At 47.2% G+C, this 16395-nt stretch overlaps 1 long non-coding RNA gene across 2 annotated transcripts in view; it reads left to right on the forward strand.

Moving 5' to 3' along the window:
• The window catches only part of LOC113911898, a 323720-nt gene that overhangs the window by 44867 nt on the left and 262458 nt on the right, over window positions 1–16395 (forward strand). For both annotated transcript variants that reach the window (XR_003516622.2, XR_003516623.2), the window contains exon 2: window positions 909–973. This is a non-coding gene — a long non-coding RNA (uncharacterized LOC113911898). The remainder of the gene's footprint in view (window positions 1–908; window positions 974–16395) is intronic.

Consider the following 16395-nt stretch of genomic DNA (forward strand, 5'->3'; position numbering starts at 1 on the left):
TGCCACAACTGGGTCTTCTGGGTGATGGGGTGCACACAGCCTTGTGGAGTGATTGTCTCAGTCGGTACTATTCCTTACTGACTTCCTTACCGAGAGAGAACGCAGGGCTTTGCCTTGGGTGTTCCCTTACACTCCCTGCAGTGGTCATTGTTGGCTTCCAGCTGGTCTTGGAGCAGCTGCTTGTTATCCAGGGCTCAGGCAGAAGTTAGACAAATCTGTTGAGGAAGAAGCAGGAGAATTTAGGTGGATAGGAGGAAGACTGAAAGACGGGCATAGTTTGAAGGCACATGGAGAGGTCAGCCACGCCTGGGAGAAATGCGTGAGTGTCCCGGGTCAGTAGTAGAGGGCCAGCCCACATCAGCTGAGGCAGCGCTGCCTGGAATCCATGTGTGGAGCCCAGAGAACAAAAGAAGGATCAGGCGCCAAGACCACAGGCCTGGGCAACTAGGACTCAGAATTCTGGCAAGGGTTTTCGTAAAGGCAGGGTATTCCCAGCAGGCATGCGGCACATGCTTTGTCAGCCACCTTCTGGGTCGGTAGCTTCTTACATGGCTGATGTTGATCTTGGCACCCAGGTAGAGCTGTTTGTGGAAAGATAGACATCTGAGTAGACGAGGGTTTGAGGAAAAGAGTTTGTGCTGCTTAGGCAAACAGGCTAAGATTGGGCTCAGTCTAGCTGCTGTTCCTTCTTTGACCTCTCTGGTCCAGCCCTCACTGGGGCTTGGGCGTTTCCCCTCCTCACATAACTTTTCTTGGCAGTCCTCATTTTTATTCTTTAAATCTTCATTGGTACCTGGCCCATTAGGGAGAAGGAAGGCGAAAGGAAGTCACATTTATCAGGTATCAAATACTATGTGTAGGCATTGAACCATGTGCCTTACATGCACCATCCCATTTAATCTTCACAGAACCCCTTTGGGCTGCTGCTATTATTATTCCTGTTTGATCGATGAGGAACCTGGGGCTTGGAGAGGTGAGTAATTTACCTGAGGTCACTTGGGCAGAAAGTCTGTCTGACTGTAGAGCCCCTGCTCCTAACCCCGGCACTGCATCTGTGTTTATTAGCAGAACGACGGTCCTTCAGTCCCATGTTATTACCCTTGAAGTCCCCCCTGGAATCCCTCGATCATTTGCGTAGGGCAGGACCTGCCTCTTGTTGAGTTCACATTTTACCTGCTTTCTCAGATGGCAAGGCTCACCCTCATTGGCACCAGAGTCCCCTGGAATAAGCCTCATCTCCCCCCAATACTGCATGGCATGTTTAAACGTATGATTTAGCAAGCCCACATAAGTGTCACCAAAGGAGGAGGAGCTGCTCCCTCACTTGGGAGCCAGCGGGTTCTGTCATGCAGGTGGAAGTGTTTTTGGGGGCCCTGGGATAGTGAGTGATAGTCAAGACCGGGGGGGGCGGGTGGTGGTGCAGAGAAGGATAACAGCTGCTCCTGGTGGCTCCAAGTCACATTTGGAGCCTAAATTAGCCTGTTCTTTTCCAGATCCTCTGTGGGCTTGCTGCAGGCTGCCTGCCTGGCTGGCTCATCTCCTTGCAGGCATTGTTTTGTCCCTTCCCCCCATTCCAGTCCTTCCTCTTAGGGTCTTTGACTAGAGTTAGCTTACTGAGAGGCTAGACAGGGCCACCTAAATGTGGGCTGAGGGATGGAGGGGTGCTCAAATCTCTCCCCTATCTCTTCCTGTCCTTAGGAAGTTTTACCATTAGAGATTCATTCTTTAACTAGAATGAAACTTGAGAGGTAGTCTTATCAGCAAAATATATCAGATTTTCCCCTGAAGACAGTATATTTGCAAAACCTACACAAATAGAATTCTCATACCACTATGTAGGATAATTATGTCAAACACTCCTCTTGCCTCCTGCTTATCTCACTCGAGTCCCCAGCCCCTGTGCCCTTAGAAGCCTTCCCTGATAGAGGGAAGGAGCTTCAGGGCTCTGAGTTGAGAGGTCAAGGAGGGGCTCAACCAGAGGGAGCCAGCAGAAAGGGCCCTCTGGGCCCTTCTCACAAGTCTGCTCTCAGCTGGCTCTGCTGCGGCCTTGGAGCTGGAAAACTCCTCTGAGCCTCACCTCTTTCCCGAACTTGGTGCAGAGCCTGCAGAGAGCTGCTTTTTTCTGGGCCTCTGTTTCCTTTCATGGAAAACAAAGATTGAAGGAGATAATCCTCAGTACTCCTGCCTGTTCCGATTATGCAGTAAGTCTATAATTTTTCTCTGCAGAGTCTGTACTGAGAACAGTTTTCTGAGTCTTGGTGTTTGCTGGCTCAGCACTGTGGCTCTCCCTGTTGAAAACTAATCTGTGCCCCACAATTGATCTTAAAAACAAGGCAAAGCAACAACCAGCTGCTTTTCTTATTAACTCTGCAAACAACAGAGGTAGTCTGGGAAGGGGCTGCTGTCCAGTCGTATGATGGAATTGGGCTCTGCTCCAAGGTGCAGGGTTGACGGATGCTCTCCTGGGGGGAGCCTTTGATGCACCTAGTATCTGCTTGCAGCAGTTTGGCTTTCCACATTTTGACATTGTCTTAGCCCTCCGGGGGTCCTATCTGACTGGGGTCCCTACCAGTTTTTAGGCAGAAGGCAGTGTCAGGGCACTTCCCATCACTCAGGCCTGAGTTTTCTTTGGAACCTTTTCCAAAGTAGCTCATTCTTTCAGGGCATGTGCTGCTTTTATACTTTTAATTACTTCTTCTATGTCTCATTATTTTAAATATTCTGATTTTCTTGTCTCTATTAATTTTCCCTTTATTTGAAATTTTTGGTTTCTAGTACTTTGTTTTGCTTGCTGGCTATTGCTCAATGTGGGCATGTCCTTACAATTTGGAACTGTAATTTTGGGTCATGAGCTCTCACTTTCAGGGAGCTTCATTTGTGGGTTCAGTGCATGTTCCTTCAGAGTAGTTTTGCAATTGCTTCTTCCTGGCCATGGAAGCAATTTCATGTTAATGTCTCTACCTGGGGATTCCCGGATCCACAACATAATTTCAAATCCCAGACCCTTGCAAGTCATAGCCCTGGTGCCTAGAATTCTCAGGGGAGACTTCTCTAATGGACTAGGAAGGAAGCGATACGTGTCCTTGCAGTCTCCTTCGTGTCCCATGTACGAGGGCATGAATTTTTCTGATCCATTCCTTTACGGAGTTTCCATCTCTTTGAGAGTTCTGGCTTTATGAGGAGATCTTAGTTCCCACTTCCCACCTTGTCCCATGCCAAGCCTCGTTTCCTGTTCTTGGGTATGGGAAGCTCCTGAGATGAGATAACAGTTTGGATTTACCTGGGGCAGATTAACAGCCTCAGATTAGCTGGGGCGGCACTGGTGTCAGCTCATGCTGTCCTGGGGGACAGCATGAGTTTCTGTCCCTGGGGGATTCCCCCTTTTTCTTAGGAGTTCAGCTAAGTCAAAAATATTTTTCTGTTACATTTCCCCCAGAATTTCTAGGAATTTTCAGGTTATTTTGGTCCCCATCTTGCTGGAATCTGAATCTCCCAGGCCCTCCTTTCTGCTGATGGGAGTAAGTAAGAAGGGAGGAGAGGGCCAGAATTGGTTGTGTTAACTTGTAGATAGCCTCTTTGGAACGGGGGATATCATCTACCTCATTCGTCTTTACCCTTTTACTCAAAAGAATTTTGAAAAACGATGTGTTTTGTGGCTCATTTTTAAGTTCACTTATGAACACTTTCAAAATATGTTGAAATAAGTGCAAAGGATATAACTTTCAGCATATTTGAAATGTTTTCATTTAAAAATAAAACTTTTATTTATTTATTTATTTTTTTAAAAGATTTTATTTATTTATTCATGAGAGGGAGAGAGAGAGGGAGAGAGAGAGAGAGAGAGAGAGAGAGAGAAGCAGAGGGAGAAGGAGGCTCCCAAGGAGCAGGGAGCCCGATGCGGGACTCGATCCCAGGACCCCGGGATCACGACCTGAGCCGAAGGCAGACGCCCAACCATCTGAGCCACCCAGGCGCCCTAAAAATAAAACTTTTAAAAGCTTTTAAAAGTGCTAGCGATTTGATACCTACCATCATTCATTAAAACATACACATAAAACTTCTTTTTTAAATGTTTGAAACTTTACATCAATTTCCTCTTTGAACTCATTTTTCTGCACCATTTCCTCCCTAAATAAATTTATCCTGATGGAATGTTTTGCCTTTAAAGTGTTTTATTGATCATCCTCTCATACTTCTCAGCAACACAAAGATGTTTATGAAATTAAATTTTATTTCCTGCAATCATAAGTCCCTAAGTGTTGAGCACATTTCTTCTGGGTTGAGTTACTTTTGCAATTATTATTATTATTATTTTAAAAGATTTTTTTTATTTGAGAGAGAGTGAGAGAGATCACAGAGGGAGAGGTAGAAATAGACTCGCTGCTGAGCAGAGAGCCTGATGCGGGGCTTGATCCCAGGACCTTGGGATTATGACCTGAGCCGAAGGTAGATGCTTAACGACTGAGCCACCCAGGCGCCCCTGCAATTATTATTAATATGCCGTTGATCAAAATGACATGAATACATTGCAAAATTTGATAAATAAATGCTTAAAAGTGGAAATAGTCAATGAGATGAAACTGACACATTAAGTCAGGTATCCAAGGACATATATCAGGATTGCTCGAATGAGACAGGATTCAGTATACATTTTGCTTTTATTTTTTTATTTTTACAGTTGTAAACCCTGAGCAACTTTGTTCATGTAAATAAGAGGATGAGAAAAGGAAGTTTTGCTTCACCCATTATTCAGTTCTTTAATTTCATCTAATTTTTAAGCCAAAATCACATTGTGATCTATCATCAAAAATTATTTTTAGCAGTCTGTCAGTTAACTTGGTTAGGTTTTCCTCCAATTTTGCAGCAGCAAAAAATTGAAAAATCACACGACTTACAAAAAGTAAATGGAGTCATTAATTTTCTCACCATGTAAACCAGTGTTTCTTTTTTTTTTAAATAAAGATTTTATTTATTCATTTGAGACAGAGAGAGAGCAGGAACAGAGGGAGAGGTAGACGGAGAGGGAGAGGGAGAAGCAGACTCTCCACTGAGCCAGGAGCCTGATGCAGGACTCGATCCCAGGACCCTGGGATCATGACCTGAGCCGAAGACAGATGCTCAACCATCTGAGCCACCCAGGTGCCCCTAAACCAGTGTTTCAAAATTGTTTTTTTTTTTTTTTCAAAATTGTTTTGTCAGGTACCCCAGAGGTTTGCACACCTGAGAGTAGGGCAGTGAGATTCTGGGTGGGTGAGAGGTGTGCCTTGCTGTTACAAAGTGGGAGAAGGGAAATCATGTTAGAAAATCCTCTGCTGTAGATGTTTTAGGGTAGATAAATATTAGGGAGGGGAGTACCTTTGGAAATTGAGTATCTGGAGTGGAAACTGATTCCCCTTGAGACCAACAGTCCTGAGCACCCCCTTGAAAGTTTTCTGGAGGGGCGTCTGGGTGGCTCAGTCGTTAAGTGTCTGCCTTTGGATCAGGTCATGATCCTGGGGTCCGGGGATCGAGCCCCGCATCGGGCTCCCTGCTTGGCGGGAAGCCTGCTTCTCCCTCTCCTGCTCCCCCTGCTTGTGTTCCTCTCTCGCTGTGTCTCTCTCTGTCAAAAAAATAAATAAAATCTTAAAAAAAAAATTTTCTGGACCCTCAGTCATTTGATTGAGGCGGGCTTCCTGGAGGAGGAAGGCTTTGCAGCTCTGTGGGCAGGGATACATCTCGCACTGTGTCCTGTCCTTGTCGCGGTGGGGGGTAGTGCTCAGCAAATTCAACGTGGGCCACAGTCAGCCAGTATTGCCTGTGTGTTTGCCATGCCCTGGCACCTTAGCGGTGTTGCATGAGCCTTGGCTCAGTCAATCCACAGATAAATTCCATGAGGAGTTTATTCACTTTAACTCTATCTACCAGGTGAGACTTTATGAATTGAGGGACTAAAGAATTTGCTGTAGATTGCAAGAGTGGTAAGTAGTAGAACTGGGGCTTGGGCCCTAGAGGGTGTGTCTAATATCAAAGCCCACAATCTTAACAGTTGCTAAAAGGGACAAGCAGCAAAGAAAGAGAAGTCTCAGGATAGACCATGAATCCACTTCCCTCCACTTCAGTCAGGGAGAGAGGAGAAAAGAGATTGCTTCCTGGATAATTAAAAATAATAGAGTGGTACTGTTGGAAATGGCTTTTTAAAATGAGCAACATGCTGGGCGCCTGGGTGGCTCAGTCGGTTGAGTGTCTGCCTTCAGCTCAGGTCATGATCCCAGGGTCCTGGGATCAAGCCCCACGTGAGGCGCTCTGCTCTGTGGGGAGTCTGCTTCTCCCTTTCCCTCTGCCTGCCGCTCTCCCTGCTTGTGCTCTCTCTCTCTCATTCTCTCTGTCAAATAAATAAATAAAAAAAAATAAAATGAACAACATGCCATGGGGTGAGTTAGCTTGTCTCAGTGTTAGTAGTTTCATCTGTAAAATGGGAATGGAGACGATGGTGATGATGGTGATGATGATTGATGATTGATGATGATGATGATGATGATGGTGGTGGCAGGGACAATATCTACTATATAAGGGAGCAGTGATCTTTTAGCCAGTACCTTCCAATCCTGGACATTCCTAGCTGTCTCTTCTGTTTAGGCAAAATTTGTCTACTATCTCCTCATCTATAAAACACTCTCTTCATAATAAGCCTTCAGCTGTTTGATGTTTGAATACCTCTTCCCTTTGTTGTCTCTTCTCCAGGATAAATCTCCTGAGCTCTTTGTTTAAATGGGGTTTATAATTTTAAGACTCATTATCCTTCTGGTCACTCTCCTGGATATATTCTCATTTGTCAAAATGACTTTTAAAATAAGGTGCCCAGATTTTATCATCATATTCCAGATATGGTTTGACCAGGGCAGAATGCTGTGAAATTGCTCTTTCCCTTGATCTTCAGATGTCATCTGAACACTTAATAGTTTTTCCTGAGCATCCTCACTGTTGACTTGGTAAACTTTAAGCCACCATCCACAGATTATGATGCAGCTCTGCTACAGACCCATTCTCCTATCCCATCCTATAATTTTGCAATTGACAGTTTATGAACTTGAATATGGGACTTTACATTTATCTCTGTGAAACTTCATCTTAATGGGCACAGTCCATATTGTAGCTTTTCAAAGAGATTTTGAATCCTGATCCTGATTCTGTTCATTAAGGAGGAGAACACAACACATGGTAGTGTATAGTGAATATGAGGGCTTAGGAGAAAGAGCAGTGAATGAATGGTTTTATGAACTTACCCAAGCCAATTAAATCATCAGTATTTTAGGTTCTTTTTAGTTGATATCAGTCACTTCTATTATTTAGAGATAAAGGATAGTGTTGTTTTTTTTTTTTTCCTACTAAACCTTGTACCGAGTGGTATGTATGAGTGAATGTAAGTCTCAAACTGAATTTTGTTAAACATGCAAATTCTTATTAGCCAACAGGCACAAAAGGGTCATAAAGCCCACTCTTGAAAGCTCCATGATGTCCCAGCTCCCAGTCCCTTGGGCATTCTTCTAAGCACTTCACATACTGGGGTAGCTGAGGCCATGCTTGAGCAGAGGATTCTGTGAACTTGCCATTTAGGGTCAGGTGACTGTCCTGTATAAGCACTGGGTGAGTCCTGAGGTCCAGGGTGCTCCTCTGCAAGCTATGGGCTGCTGGGCTTAGTGAGTTCAGAGCCCCCGTTCACACATGGCTGAGAATGCCTGTGATGTATGTTGCCGGTCTGTGCATCTTGACCACCATTTATTCCAGTGATGAAAATATTTTCTAACATCCATTAGACCAGTTTACAAAAAGTGGTAATGTGGATCAGAAATTAAGTTGGTTGGAATGCTTATAAGAAACCTTTTGAGTGTGGGGTTTTCCTGAGACTATTCCAAATGCTAACTGTACCCTGGAGTGTGTATTCCCCATTAAAGAACTTCAAATGTTAAATAACCTCCCCTAGGCCTTCCATGGGTAACTGTGACATATGTTCTTGTGGTGGTGAATTTTATATGTCAACTTGACTGGGCCATGGGGTGTCCAGGTATTTGGTTAAACATTTTTTCTGGATGTGTCTGTGAGGGTATTTCTGGATAAGATGAACATTTATGTGTGTGTGTATGTATGTATGTATAATTTAAATTTAGTTAGTGAATATACAGTACAATATTGGTTTCTGGAAGATTAACATTAATTTTTTTTTTTTTAGTAAGTGGGCTCTGTGCCATGGGCTTGAACTCACAACCCTGAAATCAAGAGTTGCATGCTCTACCAACTGAGCCAGCCAGGGACCCCAAGTTTCTTTTTTTTTTTTGGTTTTTTTTATTCATTTGAGAGAGAGAGAGAGAGAGAGAGAGAGGCAGGGAGCGCAAGCAGAGGGGAGGGAGAGGGGAGGGAGAAGCGGACTCCCTGCCAATCCTAGGACCTGGAGATCACGACCCAAGCCGAAGGCAGATGCCCAACCATCTGAGCCACCCAGGCATCCCCAGGTACTCCCAAGATTAACACTTGAATTGGTAGAGTGAGTAGAGCAGATTGCCCTCCGCAAGGTGAGTGGACTTCATCCAATCTGTTGAAGATCTGAATAGAACAGAAGGGGCTGAGTAAGAGAACTTCTGCCTGACTGCTGGGCTGGGCCATTGGTCTTTTCCTGTCTCAGGACGGAGCTGAAAAATTGGCTCTTGTTTGGTCTTGAGCCTGCTGGCTTTTGGACTGAAACTTGTACCGTTGGCTCTCTTGAGTCTCCAGTTTCCCAACTGCAGATCTTGGGACTTGTACTTCATAATCATGTGGGCCAATTCCTTGCAAAAAATCTCTTGATCTATATCTATATTTATATCTATATACCTGTGTATGTATTTATCTCCTATTGGTTCTGTTTCTCTGGAGAACCCTGACTAATACAGCTATATATGTATTACCATCTATGCATAAGTATTGTGAAGTAAGTTATAATAATGTAGCGGATTGAAAGTTGGGCACCTTGGTTTTCTTCCCCAAACTCTTCCGGTCAACTGGCTCTGCATGGCAAAAGGTGGTTCTTTAAGGGTCACCAGAGTGACACAGGGAGTTTCCATCCAGCTGTTCACCTGTTATGCAGCAGGGCTCAGTACCCATTCCACAGTGTCGCATGGTCGAGGTTAAGAATTAGACTTTTTTTGGGGGGTGGGGGTGGATAAAAAGAACTTAAAAGGCAGAGTCAGCAGAAGGAAAAGGTACAGACCTCCCCCTTCCCCTTGTCCCTCCAAAGGGGCATACCAGGACCAGGTGCTATGCTGGATGCGCAGTGCGGCTTTGCATTCCAGTGGAAGGACCTTACTACTTGGGGTCTGCCTGTTTGTGGGGGCAAGTGTGAGAGCAACCTGATAGTAGGCAAGGGAAACCTCAGTGCCTGGCACAGGACAGTTTGGGTCTTAGTACCAGCTGTTACTGAGTTTTCTGGAAGCACCTGTTCTGTTCTGTTCAGCACCTGCAGACATGGGACCCATTGGAAGTTGCAGCTCCTCTGCAGAGGTGTAGGTGCAGGGAGGGGAGGAAACCTATTGGTCCCATGAGAAGCTGGGCTTGGGTGCTGCACTTTGCACTGGAGAATTGGGGGCCTCTTCCCAGCTGGCTCAGTGCCCAGGAAACCCAGAGTGAGGTCTTGGGGTCACTTTTATACGATCCTGGCCCTTGTATCACGTTTTGTGACTGTGAAGCCTGTGCCCCTTCCTGGGCCTCCATCTTCTCCTCTTTTAGAGTGAAGAAATTGGTTTTTGGTATCTTGCAGGCTCTGCATTCTAAATAGGGATAGAAGCCTTTTTTCTCCGCATTAAATAAAAACAGCTACATAGACACTTGATACAGAAACGGTACGTGTCAAATATATAAAACTCCAAAATTCAAAATATTGAGAAATTTTCCTTCAGGTTTCCTTGCACAAATGAGTAAAATCATGTACATTTCAATATTTTGCTAATAATGATGCTCAGTGACTTGAATGTGTAAAGAGATTTTAAGAAATGCTCAGAAACAACTGATAAAGGCTTTGCATCGCTGAGTGACTCAGTGAGCATTTGTAGGACAGTGACGTTTCTTTTGTTTTCCTGAACTCATTAACAAAGGCATACGGAAATTTTGTGTTCATAGAGTTCTGTCTTTTTTTCTCCCTGAAACCACTGCAGTTGTTTTAACTCTCTGTGTGATGAATTTTGGAGATACAGAGCCCTTTTTAGAAGTGCACATCCTCTTGACCTCAAAACATTTGTAGATCCAGTCTTCACATTTCGTGGCCAAGTAGAGCGCAGGACTGTGGCAACATTTTGCCCACTGGTTTTGGCAGTGCTGGGGGTAGAATCTGGAGACGGGGCCACAAGAGAGATGTCGATGCACACTGCTGAAGGTTTGGCCTTCCCGCATTGACTTGGTCACCATGCAGTTGAATAATTATGATGGCATCATTTTCCTGCATTCGGCAAAAATTGCACACAGAGCAATCTGACAGTGCACATTGGTCTTGACCATTTTTCTTTATAAAGCCTATTGCATTTGTCTCCTTTTACAAATGATTCTGTGACTCATTTCAGAGACAGATAACTTACTTCTAAGGGACACATGCTCCCCTTTTCAAAGTCCTTGGGGAATTTCTCTTCAAGTTTTCTTTTCCTGTACCTAACAAAGTGTCCTGCATATAACAGACAGTCAGTAAATATCTGTTGTGGCTGATGATGATGGGGAGTGAGATTGAGGAAGCCTTTCATGTGTTTATCACGGCGATGCTGTGCAGTAGATTGGTGTGAGGGGTTGCAGAAGCATCCGGTGATTACTGCTACAGCCTGGTCTCCCTGCACCAACTTGGTGAGCCTTTGATTGAATGGTGATAAAGGTATCATTTTGTGGCATTAGGAGGGAAAGGTATATGGAGATTTGACATGCGTGGTGTTTCATAACTTTCGATAAAATAGCGACATTTGTCTTCTTTAATCTAAGGCTGAATCATTTCTGAAATAGAGACCTAAATTTAAGGTATGGAACATTTCAAGTTAAACATCCTTGAGAAAGCTTGCTTCATGTTTTTCTGCCCAAATGGGGAGTAAGACTGCAGAAACCTGTTAACTTTTGATAATGGCAGTTCTGAGTCACAGCATGGTGAGTGCAGTTGCAGGCGGCTGCTTGGCGTTGCTGGCTTGTTTTGCTTGTGTTTCATGTAAGTGCTGTACGGAACTCAGTTGGTGGAACCTGCTGAGGGTGAATGGTAAATGGGGAGCCAGAGGGTGGTTTTGAGGAGTGAGGATAAAGGAAAATTCCGCACAATGACCTCTTTTGGATGCCCATCAAGTGCCAGGCTCTATACTGGGCAGTGAGGATCCAAGGGTGAATATGGTCTCTGTACCCAAGGAGTTCCTGGTTAAGTGAGAGAAATGACTAGAAAGCAAATGCTTACAGCACAGAGAAGTCCATGCTGAGACAGAGGGAGCACAGTACAGGGGACGCAGGGAAAGTACAGGCGATGGGACCTCATCCAGCTCCGGGGAGACAGGGCAGCTTCCCAGGGGGAAGGTCCATAAAAGATGCTCTGAGTCAGCCGCACAAAGGTGGTGCAGGGCTGCAAGCGGTGTCCCAGCAGAGAGAGAAGTATGTGTGAAGGATAGAGGTGGAAGAGGTCTTGGCAAAGCGATTTGGCCTCTGGGAAAGGAGAGGTCCTGAAGAGAAGATGGGTGAGGAGGAAGTTAGAGCTAGAAGTGAAATAATAAAGAGAAAGGACACCGTGTCTCAAATACCTCCATTCTGCTGTCAACTTAATACCATGCTGGTCCTCTGTCCTCATGCCTCACATTCAGTCAGATACCAAGTCCTGTTGGTGTTTCCTCCGGTGTCTTTGGAACCCCCCCATCCCCCCTACTCTTCCTTCTTGCCATGGCCTCGGACTTGTCCTCTCTGGCTGAGACCCTTCCAACAGAGAGATCACAAATAACAACAGCTTAAACGTGAGAGTTTATTTCTCTTTCACAAGTAACCGTCTGACCATGGGCAGTCCTGGGACAGCATGGCGGCTCTGTGGTGTGTGGGATGCAGGTGTCTTCTCCGTTGCCACTCTGTTATTCCTGTGTTTGCGTGATCTCGTGTATCTCACCAGCTCATCTGCAGTCCAGCTAGGGGGAAGAGATAAAGGAGGAAGGGAAGGCATGCTCCTTTCTTTAAAAGCGTCCCCTAGAAGTTGTTGACAATAGGCTCTACTCACATCCCCTGGCCATGGGTCACATCAGCAAGGAAGGCTGGGAAATGTAGTTTTTATTTAGTGACCAAGAACTAAGATAAAAACTGTGAGTTCTATTACCATAGAAGGAGAGAAGGGTTATTGAGGAGCATCTGGTCAACCACTCCTAGTCTTACCCTCTCATCTGCCACCTGCAAATCTCTGAAAGTCTAAGTCATACCACCTCCCTCTACTACAAAATCATGCTCATAAAGTTTTTTTCTCAGCCTGTCTGGAAACACTCTCCATTCCTGAGTGGGCCAACACTTCCATGCCCTTACGTGTTTGCTCCTGCTCTGCCTTCCACCAGAAAGGCAACAGAATATGGTGCAAGCAACATGAGACCAGGTTCAAATAGCCCTCTAGCTGTGGGAACTGGGGCAAACTACTCTCATGCTCTGAGGCTCCATCATTAGATAAGAATTTAACTTCAGGGCTAGGACCAGGGTAGGAAATAATGTAGGTAAAGACAGTGCTCAGTAGGTGGCAGCCACTGCAGCCAGCCTCCTTCCACTGTTTCCCTTGGGTGAGACTGCTCATGCATCAGTGTAGACTGATCACTTTCCCCACAAAGCCTCCCTCTCGGGGCTCCCAGGTTGCTGTCGCCATAAGGTCTTGGTTCATTTTACTGGTATATCCACTTTACCTGGTAGACTAATCTCTGGTTCCTGCCGTTCCTAGCACAGTGCCTGCTAAAGCCAAGGTCAGTGTTGGTTACAGTGCGTTGAACTGGGGCCAAGCAGCAAATCAAGTCAACCTAGAGAAGCAGAGGCTCAGAAACCCGCATCCTAGGGCCTTGAAACTGATGGTCACAGCTGGGCATCTGGGGCCAGATCAGCCCTTACCCAAGGTCAGAGCCTTCTGTGGGCAAGGAGACCAGACTGACAGGCAGATGGCAGGAATGAGATGCGGGCAAGGAGATCTGGGGAGAAGGGGTCACGGTGCAGGGGAGGCCCAACAGCACCAGGGGCAGGGCACTAACCACGTGGAAGGACCTGGACACTAAGCCAGGCAGTGCTGAGGTCAGAAAGGGACTGGTCCTCATGTGTAGGAGAAGTAAGGGGAGTGGGACTTGGGAGCAGAAAGCAGGGTCATTGGCCCCCATCCAGGCACAGCGTCCTGTGGGAAAAAGCAAAGGCCAGAGGGGCGGTGGGAAGGAAGGTGATTTCTGCCTTTGGGTGTTCAGGGATGTGGTTGCACCGTGGCCGTCTGTCCACCAGAGGGAAGGAGAGACCCACACATGAGGCTCGAGTGGCACTGGCTACAGAGCTTCTGGGAAGGTCACTGGCCGTGGCTGGGGGGCTGGGTGATCAGGAAGATGCAGTGAGGATCAGGCAGGAAAATCGAGCCTTCTTCTTCTCCCTAAGACAGATTCTGTAGCTGGACATTTCCCAGCCTCTGGGCTACAGAGAGTGATGCCGAAGTTGTGCTATGGGGGGCCATTGAAAAGGTGGCCCCAGGCAGCACCAGTGAGGACTTGGTTCAGGCAGCCTTACCGTCCAGTCTGCTTCTAGCCCATTGCTCAGAAACAGGCCTTATCTGTCCCCTCCCTGGTCTGGGACGCTCTTTGGAGAGGACACCTGGTTTGGGAGAGGCACTCATGTAGGCAGAAAGTCCCATACCCTATAGCTGCGCACCCTCAGATCTGAGGACCCCAACCAGTGGTCCTTTCCCTGTGTGGGGGCTCATTAAACCCTCCCCATTCCTGGAATCAGTGGCGAGACCCTGTCTTGCCATCCAGCTGTGGGTGGTAGAGTACAAGAACTTTGAGCCGAAGTCTAAGGGTCACACTCATCTCTTTGAGACTCTTTCCTCTTCTGTGAAGCAGAGATTTGAAAACCAGCTCTTACCCAGGGCCATTAAGTATTAAAAATGAGATAATTGCATAAACACTCTTCTGAGCCGTTACATGAGATAGAAATGTGACTTTTTGTTGTTGGCCATCCTTTTCAAGCATGAAGGTTTTGTGAGGACAAAGACGGGGTCTTACTCATCTCTCGGACCCAGTGGGGCTGAGCACCGTTTTGGCACGTGGAGGGTGGTCCCTGAGAGTGGGTGAGTGAGTCAGCACCATCGGGTCAGCACTGGCTCTTGCAGGACAGGGCAAGGAGGGGTGACAGATGAGACCACAAGGACCGAGCTGCCCAGGCCTGACCTGCCACGAGACTGTGCATACTCCACGGGTGGGTGGCAATGATCCCAGAGTCTCCATGGAGGTAGTCCCTTCTAGGAAGCTTTCTTGGGGCAGATTTGGCCCATCTGCAAGCTGCCAGAGCCCCACTCACCCTGGGGTTGCAGGGGGTCAGGGATGGTGCGACTTGGCCAGGTAGACAAAGACTAGGGCTGGAAATGAGCCCCAGGGCAGCCAGCATTGAGGGCAGCGGTGGGCACCAGGCTTCATTTTCTCCTCCAGTAGCTCCCCTTTCTAGCTGGTGAAAGCATCTGATTGGAGCCCCTGCTTGGGTGCACATTTTATTTCCAGAGAGATTGCTCCATAGCTCACCAGGGGTCTTAGATTTCTTAACTTGTCTTTCTTCTTCCTTGAGAGCAGACATGTATGGGGGCGTTCATAGACTCCGACAAGTCCCATTTCCTTACTAATAAATATTCCTCCTCTCCTCTCTAAGCGTTAAAAAAAATCCAGAGGAAGAACAAGTTGCCCATTTGTCACCTGCTCCTCGGTCCAGAGCAGAGGACGCATTTTGCTATTGCTTCTGGCTGACTCAGAGAAGCAAGGATGAGGGATGTGCTTGCTTCTTTCCAATCAGTTTAATCCTGCTTGGGAGGGCTAGCTCTGCCCTTAACCCTGGCCATAGTCTGGGGGAAGGACAGGAGGGAAGGAGGAAGGCAGTCCTGGGCAGTAGCTAGGGCAGAGGCCGTGGGAGACCAACCAGAAACATGGAGGATGGGGGAGAAGGTGGATAGGCTGGGGACACTGATCAGGGCATAATCTGTCTCCAGGGGACAAGAGGAAGAAGGTCCCCAAACCAACGAGCATGTGGGCGTGTGGTGAACCCAGAGCCCCTGGCTGCCCTTATCTAAAGCCTTGGCTTCTTTTTGGTGATGGCCATGCTGGTCATTTGTTGGAAGCAACAGGAGCGTGGTGTTAAGGAAGCAAATCATCCGAGCTGCAGCCTGGTAGGGCCCGCCCAGCATGTAAGCATCCTAGGGTCCGTCTACCTGTTATGCTGGGGGAGGGTATATGTCTCATGCTCTAAGATGCTCTGTTTTCTCAGACCTTTGCTCATCTCTGTTTAGTGTGTTTTTCAGCCTGTTACAGAGAATGCAGATGGTGACCAGACCCAGCCTCTCCCAGACCACGCCTGGTGGTTGCCAGATGACAAGTCAGGTCTAGTGATGGGGCGGGGGGGGCACGTGCTTTTTTCAATACAAGATTTCGTGATTGCAGATGTTCTGGGATGTGTAACAGGGGACAAGAAACACTTGCTTAATATTATCTGCCAGAGCCCTGGCCAAGGAAGGCAGACTCTGTGCTGTGGGTCTCATTCCACACCTGGCTGTGTGCCTCTGATGAGGGACACCGACCCTGTGGGCCCGCACCTTTCTCATCTGCAAGATGGAAGGAACCCATACCTGCCCTGCTGTGCCATTTGGGGTTGTCCTGTTTGACGTGCTGTCCAGGGTGTTTGAGTGCTGTCTGCATCCTGTGAAGGACGGTGTAAACAGAAGGGGCTGTTAGTCCTCAGCTGGGTTGGTGAGCTCCCGTCTTTCTGCTCTCCTCTTCTTTTCTCATCTTCTGGGCTGTCTGTTCTCTCTCTGTAAGCTGGCTGACTCTCCTGGGAACTGGATGCAGCCAGTTCCATGGCCTCAATGGGAGCCGCCAATCCCGTGTGTCCCCCAGGGTAAGGATGAGTGGGAGGAGGGAGGATGCCCTTTTTGGCCTGTTGGGCCTTCTCTTTGGCATCAGTGTGGAATATCTGGAAGCTGCCAGCAGAGGGCAGTAGCACGTCATGCCTTGACTCCTCCCTTGTGTTTCCTGGCCTCGGCTAGAAGGCCACCTCCGTGAGCTGGTGTGGGTGCGGCACGCAGGTGGATGTCTTAATGACCTGTGCTATGTGCGATGGGTTAACTGAGAGCCTGATGTGGCAGGGCCACCTTGAGAGCCAGGCCTGGCAACAAGTGCTGATTTCCTTCAGGGAGCC

The sequence above is a fragment of the Zalophus californianus genome, chromosome 12, assembly GCF_009762305.2.
Source record: "Zalophus californianus isolate mZalCal1 chromosome 12, mZalCal1.pri.v2, whole genome shotgun sequence".
NCBI lineage: Eukaryota > Metazoa > Chordata > Mammalia > Carnivora > Otariidae > Zalophus > Zalophus californianus.